The 13831-nt window shown below is 39.8% G+C and overlaps 1 protein-coding gene across 2 annotated transcripts in view; it reads left to right on the forward strand.

Moving 5' to 3' along the window:
• LOC131693279 (mucin-4-like) overlaps positions 1 to 13831 on the forward strand; it is a 596199-nt gene that overhangs the window by 404801 nt on the left and 177567 nt on the right. The window lies entirely within an intron of this gene.

Raw genomic sequence — 13831 nt, forward strand, 5'->3', positions numbered from 1 at the left:
GTTGGTTGGTGATCTCCTTTACAATTTAGGCAAAACTGGGGTGCTCGACATTTTTCTTCGCTTTGATGTTCTCCAGAGCAGTTAGGACAACGTTGCGGGCCAGGACAGCGAACACGCGTATGGCCGTATTTAAAGCAACCATAGCAGAGCATCGGGTTTGGGAAGTACGGGCGAGTTGGGACGCGAAGCAAACCGATCTTCATGTATTCTGGGTATGTGGTCTTGCAGAAAGTCAAGATGAGTGCTGGCGTATTCACTCTGTTTTCGGCTTCTTTACGTGTAATTCGCTGCACACGAATCACTCCCTGGCTTAGAATTTCTTGTAAGACTTCCTTTTCTTCCAAGTGAATCAGATCGTAGCAGGAAATAACGCATCTGCTTACGTTCAGATTCGGATGGGATTCAACCACAACATCAGTACCGTCAATTAGCTTGGTCATTTTCATTAGTTTGGCCACTTGGACTGGATTCCGAACTCGAAGGGTATACCGTGTCCCTTGAGCTTCAGTATTCGCACCTTCAATTGGGCCTCCAGCGACAACCTCCACCGATTTACCAATGACGAACGGGTTTCTTGGCAAAGGTACACCGTCTTTACCTGTCAGCTGCAGGAACGTCAATTCGCCGAATTTGTTCGTCGGATCCATGTATACCGGCAATCTTCTTTGACTTGACCCTCCCGGATCACCGCTACTAGCAGCCGCCATCTTGGCTTACGCCACCAGACGTTGGAAACTACTATGTGGCACGGTCACCCGATACCAACCCCAAATGGACAAAAAGCTGAAGAAAAGGAAATATCTTACCTTATTTACCACTTCAACGTCGACTTTTTCGAAGTGTTCCCACACTTCTGGGACACAATGTAGGTGAGCAGTATCGCTACTGATTGTTTTCCACTTCTACACAGCCAAGATAAGCGAACTGAATGAATTTCGCCAAGAAAAAAAAACGCACTTGATAAATTTCGCCCTTTTTATTGTTCAAACTTTTTTGGCACGCACTGTAACGTCCAAATTTTTTGATCCGCACTGTACTATATTCAACTATAGCACCGCGTGGGCAAAACTAAAAATTCACTTTTTTCAACCGTTTCTTCACCGATTTGCGTCAATCTTTCACTATTCACCACTCTAGAACCACTTCACTCGTCTATTTGTCGTAAATTGGACCGCGGTTATCGCGAAAAACACGGAAAAACACGGTATGAAATTTACGAATGCGCGTTGTATGTACCGTACGGAACGGCGTTTCCAACTCAGATGCAATAATAATAATAATAATAATAATAATAATAATAATAATAATAATAATAATAATAATAATAATAATAATAATAATAATAATAATAATAATAATAATAATAATAATAATAATAATAATAATAATAATAATAATAATAATAATAATAATAATAATAATAATAATAATAATAATAATAATAATAATAATAATAATAATAATAATAATAATAATAATAATAATAATAATTGTTGTTGTTGTTGTTGTTGTTGTTGTTGTTGTTGTTGTTGTTGTTGTTGTTGTTGTTGTTTATTAACGACACTTTACACCAAGAAGTGGTGCATTCGTGTCGAAAGAAAAATATTTTACCTGAAAAATGTTTCAATGCGGTTGTCAATTATCAGTTACAATTCAAAATACAAGTTACAACATATTGAACAAGTTAGTTTCCTTGAGGAATTTTACCATACTCTCCTCATTTTTATGGTCGTTGCACAGAGCCGCTCGCAGACTAGTCGACTCGATGTCGTGCTTCCTTCTAACGTCGTCGTACTTTCTGCAGTGGAGAATCACATGGCGGACATCTATAATGATCCCACAGCAGTCGCACACTGGTGGTGAAGTTTTCTTAAGCAGAAAGTCGTGTGTTAGCCGGGTATGCCCTATTCGAAGCCGGGTAAGCACTCGCTGTTCGGCCGAATTCTCGCGGTCAGTCCACTTCCCTGTGTCGAACTTAACTTCGCGAAGTTTTACTTCAGTGGACGCAGACCATCGACGGAACCATTGATTTCGGATAGCTGTTTTCATTCGGTTGTTCGCGTCTGCTCCCGGAACGGCTATTTGCAAAGAGGCATTACCCCTGGCTTCTCCAGCGAGGCGGTCTGCCTCTTCGTTGCCATGGATACCAGCATGACCCGGAATCCAGCACAGCTTGATTGGACGGCCTCGTAGCATGTTTTCAATCTGCTGAATCCACGGGTGTTGCGATGTGCCAGCTTCTAATGCCGATAAGCAACTGGCCGAGTCAGACATAACCACCAAATCACTGACCGAGTTATGTGTTGCTAGCGCTGTTTTGATTGCAAACGCTTCTGCCGAGAAGACGCTGCATGACGATGGAAGACCAACCGATTGTTGGAAGTATTCTCCATACACTCCCCCACCTACCGCATTGTCGTCTTTCGAACCATCCGTGTAGACGATAGTTGAACGGTTGAAACGACCTGCTAGGAGCTCCTGAAAAGCAGGCCGAACAATTTCCGAGGGGTCACCAGCTTTCACACGTCTCTTTATGTCCCACACGATCTGGGGCTTGGGTTCGTACCATCTTCGTGCAGCTAAACGTGTACGAGTGCAAATATCTGGAAGAGGGATTCCGATCACCTCTGTCAGACGTTCGATGTACCAGGGGGAGATCGGCATTATCCTTGCTTTTTTCCAGCGTATGGATGGCCAACCGGGCTATATTTTGAAGAACGAGTAGGTCGAATGGTAGGGTTCCAGCTTCTGCCATAATGGCTACGATTGGGCCCGTGACGTATGCACCGGATGTAAACCTTACCATCCTGTTGTATGTAGGAGCGAGCGTTTGGGTGACGGCATCTCCTCCTCTGCTTACAAGTCCCATACCGTAGAGGAGTCGCGAGGTAACAATTGCGGACCCGATTTGCAGTAAAGAAGCGCGTTGACCACGGGGTAGCTTGGCACCGATCATCTTCAAGATGCGCAGCCTGGATTCACACGTCTTCTTTGTCATTTTACAATGCGCTTTAAAGTTGAGTGATCGGTCGAGAGTGACACCGAGAGTTCTCAGCTGGATTTCGTTGCAGATATCGTAAATCCAACACTTCTCGACCATTTATCGACGGCTTTTACTGCGGCCTGAAGTTTCCGAAGGAGCGACTGTTCTTTCTTTCCCCACACAAGAAGCAGAATATCATCGGCGTACAGCAACACTTGTACGGAGTTCGGGACCACGCGGAAGATGGGTTGGATAGCCACGAGAAATAGTGTCACGGAGAGCACTGAGCCCTGCGGCACACCATTTTCCAGCGGATGTGCTGGCGACAAATGCCCCTCTACGTCGACTTGGAACGTTCTCTCTGCCAGAAAACTGTTGACGATGTTTATCATCCTTCCGCGTATTTGCCATTTCTGCAGTGTTCGTAGGATGCCATATCTCCAGGTGGTGTCGTACGCCTTGGCCAAGTCTAGCGACGCTATCAGACAGTGCTCGTCACGATCGGGTAATGACCTCTCCAACTCCGCAAACTATGTGTCAGTACCCCGACCAGATCTGAAGGCATGTTGTCGTTTGTCGAGACGCCCGTTCGACTCAAGTTCGGTGGTTAACCGTCGGTTGACAATTCGCTCGAACACCTTCGCCATACAACTAGTTAACGTTATTGGGCAGAATGAAGCTGGACCGCGTCATCCGAGCTTGGCTTTGGAATTGGTACGATGATTCCGGTTCGCCAACAGGGTGGGAATACGCCACTGCGCCATATTCTGTTAAAAAGTTCCAACATGGCAGTTTTCACAGACAATGGCAGTCGCTGAAGCATTGGATAGCCGATGCAGTCCGGTCCTGAAGAGCAACTTCTTCCTCTGTCCAGTGCCCACAGCAACTCATTCAGGGTGAAGTCCGAATTGTAAATATCATCGCTATCTGGCGAGAAGTTTATGCGGTTTCGTTCGGCCTTTTCTTTCTCCCTCTGGAACAACGACGAATAGCTGGAGGTTGCGGATCTTTCGCTGTAGTGTTGCGCCAGTTCTTCAGCTATTTCTTCTGGCTTATCCGTGTAACCATCGGACCGCTTGATGACAGTTGGGCGGTGTTGGCGTTTTCCTCTCAACGTGTTCACTGTCTGCCACATCTCCGACGTAGTTGAACTTGGAGATATCTTCGCGACGAAGTCTTCCCATGATTTTTTCTTAGCGTCATGGATAGACTTTCTTACTGCTGCCCGTGATTCCTGGAAGTTTTTTAGTGCATCCGCTTTTCGTGGGTCCTCTGCTGGTATACGCTTCAGTGCTCTAAGTGCTTTTCTCCGATTTTTGATAGCTGCTTTCACCTCCGGACACCACCACGGAACCGCTTTGGGGCCAACTCTGCCGGTAGTGCGAGGTATCGCGGTGTTTGCTGCTCTAATCAACCGGTCAACGAAACAGTCGATTGATATTTCGACGCCCGGTCGAATAGCGTTGGCGGTCAATCGCTCGTAGGTTGTCCAATCTGCTTGGTCGTAAATCCATTTCTGTCTTTTCGTTGGGATAGTTGACAGTCCGGGAATGGAAACGAGAATGGGAAAGTGATCACTGCTGTGGGTGTCCGGAAGTATTCGCCAAACAAATTTCGAAGCCACCGATTCTGAGCAGATCGAGAGGTCAATGGCCGAAGTAATACCGGTAGCTGGATCAATTCGAGTGTGCGATCCGTCGTTGAGGATGAGTAATCGTTCCGATAGCGTTTTTTCGGCGATGAAGTGGCCTAGTGTGGTAGATTTCGTAGAAACCCAGCAAATATGGTGCGCGTTAAAGTCGCCTAGTACCAGCACTGGACGTGGAAGCGTTTCGAGGAAGTCACCCAGCTGTTCTTGACACTGTTGAGTATTGGGAGGGACGTAGATCGATACCACCGTCATTTGTTGTGGCAGTTGGATCCGAACTGCGATTGTCTGTATATTATCGTCGACATCGATTCGTTCGAAGGGTACACCATCCCGAATGGCAAGACCTACTCCTTGTTGCCAGTATCGACAGCTACCAGTTTTCAGCAGCAGAGTATAGTTGTTACCGATGAAATCTGCTGGAACTACTCGGTTGTTCACTTTTGTTTCCTGTAGCGCTATCAGACTCGGTCCGTATTCGCAGATCATCTGTTTAAGCTCGCTGATGTTGGTTCGCAGGCCCCGGATGTTCCATTGAAGGGCGAAGCATCTGCTGTCTCGATTGGCGAAAGTCGCTGACGAAGACGATGTTGATAGCGAAGGTGATTGCCTGCGGGTTCTCGCCGGTGTGTTTCGTTGGTACCGGGACGTGGTTGCGCTGATTTCAACCGGGATATCGGTGCTCTGATGCTTCTGCTGTTGTTGCGGTGTATCTTCGCCGGCGGAAAGCCAGGAGGAGAATTGCGAGGACTGTATATCTGGGAAGTAGGGACAGTCCTCTTCCCCCCGGTCGATCCCTTCATGATGAAGTGGGGAAGCTACTTTCTTCTCTTCTTCCCCAAACCGGTTACTGCTGGTCGCATCTGTAACGGTAGAAGCCGCAACAGAATTCGTTCGGAGATAAATTGAAGATGGACTGACCTGTGGGATGTCTAGCCCCACAGTGCCAGCCGCTGTCGAAACTACTACACGATTACTTCCAAAACTACCGACAGCGACCGGCACTGGGGAAAGACTTTGTGTAGTTTTCGTTGTTATAGCTGTTCTATCTCGAAGTGATGATCTCGATGGGCCTTCTCCGGGCGATAGCAAGTGGTGATGTGGAAGGAGCGTATCCTCGATGTTGTCCTTCAAACCTGAAAGAACATCAAAACAAGCAGTACCTGCGAGGGGATTGACGACTTCCGAACTGACCTGGGGAAGGTCCAGCCCCACAGTGCCAACCGCTGTCGTACAAACTACACTATTATGCTCACGAACACCGACTGCGGTCGGCACTGGGGATAGACTTTGTGTAGTTATGCTCGTTTTCTCGTAGATGACGATCGGGTTGCTCTGATTTGTAGATTTGTTAGTTGAAGTGGTAAAATCGGTGTTCCTATCGGCCACAGAGGTGAATTCACTATCAACGGGTTGGGGTATGACGGCCCGGATAGTTTCTTCATCCTGCTGTGCTTGCATTGGAAGGAGTACTACACTTTCCTCTCTTCCAAACCGATCCATCTCGTAGTCAATATTCGTGCGTGGGATGTCGTTGGTATCCAGACGTTGATGAAAATGACAATTATCGAAGAGGCTGGCTAGGAGGCGTCTCGGTAATCTCAATATCATCGTCAAAATAACCCATGGTTTCGTTGGTGGTAGTGGTAGCGGTTCTTTTTGGTGGTGGGCTCAAGTTATCCGGTGAGGTTGTCGTGGGTTTGCTGAGCGGGGTATGTTGTTTCTGCGGTCTACCTCGTTTCGAATCATTATTAGTCGCTGGTGAGTTGTTCCTGGATCTCGTAATAGGCCCGATTGGCTGGTTCGTTTGCTTCTGTTCTTTGCTGTGCTGTGGTTTTTCGTGATTTGCGGATTGTTGTTTGATGTACGCCATCATTTGCGCTATTTTTTCGTCTTTGCGTTTGTTCTCTGCCAGAAGTTTAACGATCTGCTCATCCTGACCTGGCTGATGACCTCTACTTCTTTTTTGTAATTTGGACATTGGCGGTTTGTTGGTTGGTGATCTCCTTTACAATTTAGATAAAACTGGGGTGCTCGACATTTTTCTTCGCTTTGATGTTCTCCAGAGCAGTTAGGACAACGTTGCGGGCCAGGACAGCGAACACGCGTATGGCCGTATTTAAAGCAACCATAGCAGAGCATCGGGTTTGGGAAGTACGGGCGAGTTGGGACGCGAAGCAAACCGATCTTCATGTATTCCGGGTATGTGGTCTTGCAGAAAGTCAAGATGAGTGCTGGCGTATTCACTCTGTTTTCGGCTTCTTTACGTGTAATTCGCTGCACACGAATCACTCCCTGGCTTAGAATTTCTTGTAAGACTTCCTTCTCTTCCAAGTGAATCAGATCGTAGCAGGAAATAACGCATCTGCTTACGTTCAGATTCGGATGGGATTCAACCACAACATCAGTACCGTCCATGAGCTTGGTCATTTTCATAGGTTTGGCAACTTGGGTTGGGTTCCGAACTCGAAGGGTATACCGTGTCCCCTGAGCTTCGGTATTCGCACCTTCAATTGGACCTCCAGCGGCAGCCTCAACCGATTTTCCAATGATAAACGGGTTTCTTGGCAATGGTACACCGTCTTTACCTGTCAGCTGCAGGAATGTCAGTTCACCAAATTTGTTCGTCGGGTCCATGTACTCTGGTAGTCTTCTCGTTCTCGACCCACCCGGATCACCGCTACTAGCGGCCGCCATCTTGGATTACACCACCAGACGTTGGAAAATACTCTTTGGCACGGTCACCCGATACCACCCCCAAATAGACAAAAAGGCAAAAAAAAGAAAGATCCTACCTTAATTGCCCCCTCAACGTCGAGGGTTTACAAGTGTTCCCACAATTTTGGGACACACTGTAGGTGCGCAGTGATGAATCTGCTCGCTTACTAGCTTCTACGCAGCCACTAGATAGTAATACGAGCAAGAAAACGCACTTTGACGATTTTGAGTTTTGTGCCGTTCCAACACTTTTGACACACACTGTACCGTACTAATATTGATGCACACTGTATTGGTATCTCAAATACCACCAAATCCAACGTCAAAAAAAATTTCAATATTTTTTAAAAACTTTTCACTTTTTTACGGCTTCAAGAATATCCCCCGTTCAGCACACCGTCACACACGCGACCGGCATCCACAGCGAGTGAATGACACGGGCCGGTCGGCCCAGTAGGTAGCACTGCGATGGCTGTTTATTTATGCCTTAGTACCGCGTGGGTAAAAACTAAAAACCACTTAATTTAGCCGTTTCTTCACCGATTTTCACAATTCTTTCAACGTTAATCACTGGAGAATCACGTCACTCAGCTATATGTCAGCAATTAGACCGCGAATAGCGCGAAAAACACTGAAAAAACACTGTGTTTTATTCCCGTATGCGCGTTGTTGATACCGTACGGCACGGTGTTTCCAACTCGAATGAATAATAATAATAATAATAATAATAATAATAATAATAATAATAATAATAATAATAATAATAATAATAATAATAATAATAATAATAATAATAATAATAATAATAATAATAATAATAATAATAATAATAATAATAATAATAATAATAATAATAATAATAATAATAATAATAATAATAATAATAATAATAATAATAATAATAATAATAATAATAATAATAATAATAATAATAATAATAATAATAATAATCCATTGAAATAACCCAAACATTATTTCGATAAAACGATTTTTTATTTCATTTTTCTATCTACAACCGCTAGAAATAATCACCGAACACTTCCAAGGTGTCTAGAAGGAACTTGATAACTTATCAGTGCAAAAATGTTCATTTGTGCGAACCTTCTAACTGCAATTTTTCTAACTTACAAACATCGGATCGATCTGAAACATATCGGAAAATGAAAAGCGAAATAAATAACTCCAAGCAACGGCGTAGCCAAGAGAAGGTTTTGGGGTTTAACACAATACAACATTGAGATTTGATGTAAACTCGAAAAAAATAATGTTTGGCGAAAAATGACTTTTTTGGACCTTGGTACATTTTTGCCTTTCTCATATAGAAAGGTTATGCAATCACTCTAAAAATCGTCAATCATACCGGCCCGGAGGGAGTATGCAGTGAGGGGTTGCTACTTTAAAATTAAAACTAGTTTAAAATTTCTTAACAAGTTGAAAATTTTCGGCAGGACCCGGACCTTCCGGATCTTTCTTCATGATCCGCCGCTGGTTTCAAGCGATGTTTCAGTATCACAAAGTATCTCAAGATCGTGGCTGTCGATCCATTGTATGTATGTGCAAAGCGTACTGACCATGTAATATTCATTTCCACCATAGTATTGAACATAACCAGCCATGGAATCGTAGTCTGGACAAATGAGAAAAGCACAATTGCACCACTAGGTGGATTAAAACAGGTTTTTATTTTGGGAATGCGTCGAGTTGATACGAAAACGTAATATGATTAATAACGAGGATAACACTTTCCGAATGTAAAGAGAAATTTATGAAAAATGACGATTTCCAATCGACTCTAGCAGATCCTGATCGATTTTGATGAGCATTTGATTTTTGTTGTATGACCTATTATATGTATAGGTCAAATGTTCAAAAACAGTAATTTAAGGTCAAGATAACATCATTTTGAAACCGCAAATTTCGGAGGTTTAGTATCTTCGATGAGTTTTACAAACGTTAAACAGCGCATCATTTGATAAAATTATTTTGACGGTATATCGTCCAAGAAGTATTTATGGCGAATTTACTCAAGTTAATATTCATCTCTACAATAAAGTTTCAAAAAATTCGCTAAAGACACGAACTTTGTTACTATTTTCCGAAAAATTAATTCTGCATGATTTTAAAAGTTCAAAAATTACGGTTTCGGAATTATTCCGTTTGGACAGTAAGATCGATTTTCACCAAACCCCCAACAAATCGAATTTCTGGCTACGCTGCTGACTTCAAGTAAGTAGAAACAAAGTCGTTCTACGCTCTTTTACAAGAAACTTCTTCGAATGCTGAATATCTATTATAACACATTGAAACCCCAATTTTATCACTCAAATATGAACATATGTTTGATGCGATCTAGCAGACGAACAAGACTGAATTCGAGTAAATCCTTTCTTGAGCATGTTTTCTTTATCATGAAGATGGAAATATGCAAAAATAAAAAGTTCATCATAATCAGAAATAGTTATCAGACTACATCAATGGACGGGAAGAATATTTTAACAGCTTCAGTTTATTATAAAGAAAAAAATTGCCCGATTTAGTCAATGTCCCCATTTTGTCAGCCTAAAATACACCATGAGACTGATAAAAATGGGTCTTTATTGTATGTATTATTCACTGTCTTTCACAGTAATAGGTACATTTCATTTTTGTAGATTTTTTTATTGCATCGAACTACAACAATTTTTAGGTAGTTTTCAAGGGGTTATTTTATAGACTTCTTCCAAAATTTGGCGAACCTATGCCAATTCATATACCAATTAATTGGTATACTTAAGGGTTTATATGTTGCAGATAGAGAAAATACTGAAATTTTCAGCTTTTTTCCTACACAATATTACGAAAGCTTATTAAACAATTTTTCCTAATAAGTATGTGAAAATTATAAACTATTTGAATTTTTTAATAGTTTTATTTTTAACCGTGATTTTTCTCGAATTGCTGAACTGAAAATTTTGGAATAGAAATTAATTTTTAGTATTCTTTACAGATTTAACTCGCCGCGCAGATAGCTCTGAATTAGACCCGCTGGTGCCCTAAGACGATTTTGCTAGATTTTCAGAGCACTGTGCACCCAGTGCATTAACGCAAGTGACGGAAGGTTGTCGAAAAGTTTCGTGAAAATGAAAATTCCAGTAATGATGATGATTTTCCCAAACGGTTCGTTTTCGAGAGGTTTTTATTTGTTCTTTGGGATTAGGATTAGCGATAATAATTCAAATCAAGGATACTACTGGGAAGTAACCTTTAGAAAAAGTCGATGTCGAAGTAAAATTTGGAACCATGCACGCATGCACTTAAGAGATAGCGTGATATCAGGAGGTGCTCCAATTCATTTCAACGCTTTTTTGTGAAAAGGGCGATACTTACAAATGTAAACATAAGGCTTTTTTTCATACATTCGAATGAGAGCTTTGAAACGCACCAAATTAAACTAAAAATTTGGATTCTACGATATTGCTTTCTTAAACTACAGCAAAAAATACAACGGGCGAAACTGTATTTTTGTTTGTTTATTTAAAGTTTCACCTTCCACGCTCCATGCAAACAAACAGGGCGATACTTTTTTGCTAGAAGTTTAGAGACGAAACTGTTTTTTTTCGTTTTTTTAGGATTATCAAGCTGATACCAGCTGCAAATAGTAACAATGGTCGCTATTGAAAAAACCCGGACGAAATCGATGGTGTAAAACGGTAGTTATTGTAAAAAAACGTAAGGGCGATACTTGAATGATGACAGGTGGGACCGAAAAAGTAAACAATCGCCAAAGGAGCGATACTATCATTTTGTCAATTTCAATAGCAAAAACAAATTTTAATTTAATAATTTCAAATACTTTATGAAGTTTTGGGTTTCGATTACTGAATCATGCAATCTAGGATGTAAAAAACACAATAGTTCTTAAATAAGAAATAAAACCAAGTCTGGAAATATTCACTGATGATTTTCTTTGAATGGTGAGAAATTCCACGAAGATCCGTCCGAAAATCTTTAAAATCGTGACCGACCATCTTAGATTCCAATGAAACTTTACACGTTTCACCGTCATGCAAGACCAAATATTTTCCACAGGTAATAAGATTATTTTGACTCAAGAGCAACTTTTCAAAAGGGCGTAAACGTTTCTACGTGTATGAATTTCAATTTTTTTTTGTTCGATTACTGTATTTTATACAGCAAAACTATCTGAGAACGAGTTACAGGGAATGAATACTTTTTGTCTGAAAAAATATACACTGAAAAAAATGTTGTGTCATTTTTCAAAAAACAACAATTTATGATAAAAATTTAAATTGCGAAAAAACACATTTTTTTAAATTTTTTATATTTTGTTACCAAAAACCTAAAGAGAAAAGAAACATTTTGAATCTGATTGCATGATGGAGAAAAAATCGGTGAAAAAGTTTTCCTAACAATAACTTCGTACATGTTTTTAAATTTCAGAAGAATAGACATACAAAATTGTAATTCTGTTACAGAATATAATTCTAAGCACCATTTAAAATCAAAATACATTTAACAAAAATCTTCCAAAATGTGATAGTTTTCGAGATATTTGAAATTTTGCTACTTCAAAAACAATTAATTCGTGTAATTATGCTCTTTTTAAAAGTTATTCGCGTTACCCCATCAAAAATGTCAAAAATTTAATATCGTTTTAAAAACGTAAAAGCAACTTTTTTAGTGTATTTGGATCCTGGAGAAGCTTTCAATAAAAAATTTTTCCTAACAACAACTTTTGACATTTTTTTATAATCCTTACTATTTGCAGTCAAAAATACAATTTTCTTTTTGAATATGATTCTACACGCCATTTTAAATCGAAATGCTCTTAACAAAAAATTTCTAAAATGTGGTAGTTCTCGAGATATTTTAACTTTTGTTTTAGCAACACAATTATTTTGTTTTATTACGACCTTTTCATAAGTTAGTCGCGTTACTTCATCAACAATAATAGGTTTTTCAAAAGGCCCATAAACTTTCCTGCAACTTTCTCTTTGACATCAAGGCGATATTGTGAAACATTTTAAAGTTACATGAAAACAACCAACATATGATTCAGCTATATAGTTTAATCAACAGACCCTATGGTTGAAATATATTTTGGTTGCTTTCATGTAACTTTCAAATGGTTTACAATATCAACTTGATGTCAAAGAGAAAGTTGCACGAAAGTTTACGGGCCTTTTGAAAAACCTATTATTGTTGATGGAGAAACGCGACTAACTTATGAAAAGGTCGTAATAAAACAAAATAATTGTGTTGTTAAAACAAAAGTTAAAATATATCGAGAACTACTACATTTTAGAATTTTTTTTAAGAGCATTTCGATTTAGAATGGCGTGTAGAATCATATTCAAAAAAAAATTGTATTTTTGACTGCAAATAGTGAGAATTATAAAAAAAATGTCAAAAGTTGTTGTTAGGAAAACTTTTTTATTGAAAGCTTCTCCATGATCCAAATACACTAAAAAGGTTGCTTTTACGTCTTTAAAACGATAAACATTAAATTTTTGACATTTTTTGATGGGGTAAAGCGAATAACTTTTAAAAAGAGCTCAATTACACGAATTAATTGTTTTTGAAGTAGCACAATTTCGAATATCTCAAAAAGTAACGCATTTTGGAAGATTTTTGTTAAATGCATTTTGATTTTAAATGGTGCTTAGAATTATATTCTGTAATAAAATTACAATTTTGTATGTCAATTAATATGAAATTTAAAAACATGTACGAAGTTATTGTTAGAAAAACTTTTTTACCGTTTTTTTCTCCATCATGCAATCACAATCTAAATGTTTCTTTTCTCCTTAGGTTTTTGGTAACAAAATATAAAAAAAAAAAATGGGTTTTTTCGCAATTTAAATTTTTATCATAAATTTGTTTTTTTGAAAAATGATTCATTTCAGTGTATATTTTTTTCGGACAGAAGTATTCAACAAAAAAAATTTGAAATTCATGCACGTAGAAACGTTTACGCCCTTTTGAAAAATTACTCTTGTATCAAAATATTCCAATTGCCAGGGAATATCATGGAGATTCATACAGCGAACACACCTGCAAAGTTTCGTTCGAATCGACGATGGTCATATTTTGCGGTCGGCCGGTTTCTCATGGAATCCCTCTAGTGTCACTGCTAGTATCACCCTTTTCAAGAAAAAGCGTTGATTTCTTAGTTCTCAGTCGCGTTGGAAATTTGAATAAAATATAAACTTCAAATCGATTAAAAAAAATTCGATTTTTTTGACTCAGTACAATATATAACCCCTTTAGGAAAATTCAGTTTTCCCACCACAATGGATTGATTGAGGAATTTAGATATTTTATTAACAGAGCATCAGCAATAATTCGTTTGTATGTCTATTTTATGGGCCATTTTTTCGCTTTCCCATTGATTTGGTTTGAGATTTCTAGCACTGATGTTGTCCTATACTGATTTGAGCGATTCTCTGAGTCCTGCCACTATCCCATGTAGTATGTGTTAT

The sequence above is a fragment of the Topomyia yanbarensis genome, chromosome 3 (genome assembly GCF_030247195.1).
Source record: "Topomyia yanbarensis strain Yona2022 chromosome 3, ASM3024719v1, whole genome shotgun sequence".
Lineage (NCBI taxonomy): Eukaryota > Metazoa > Arthropoda > Insecta > Diptera > Culicidae > Topomyia > Topomyia yanbarensis.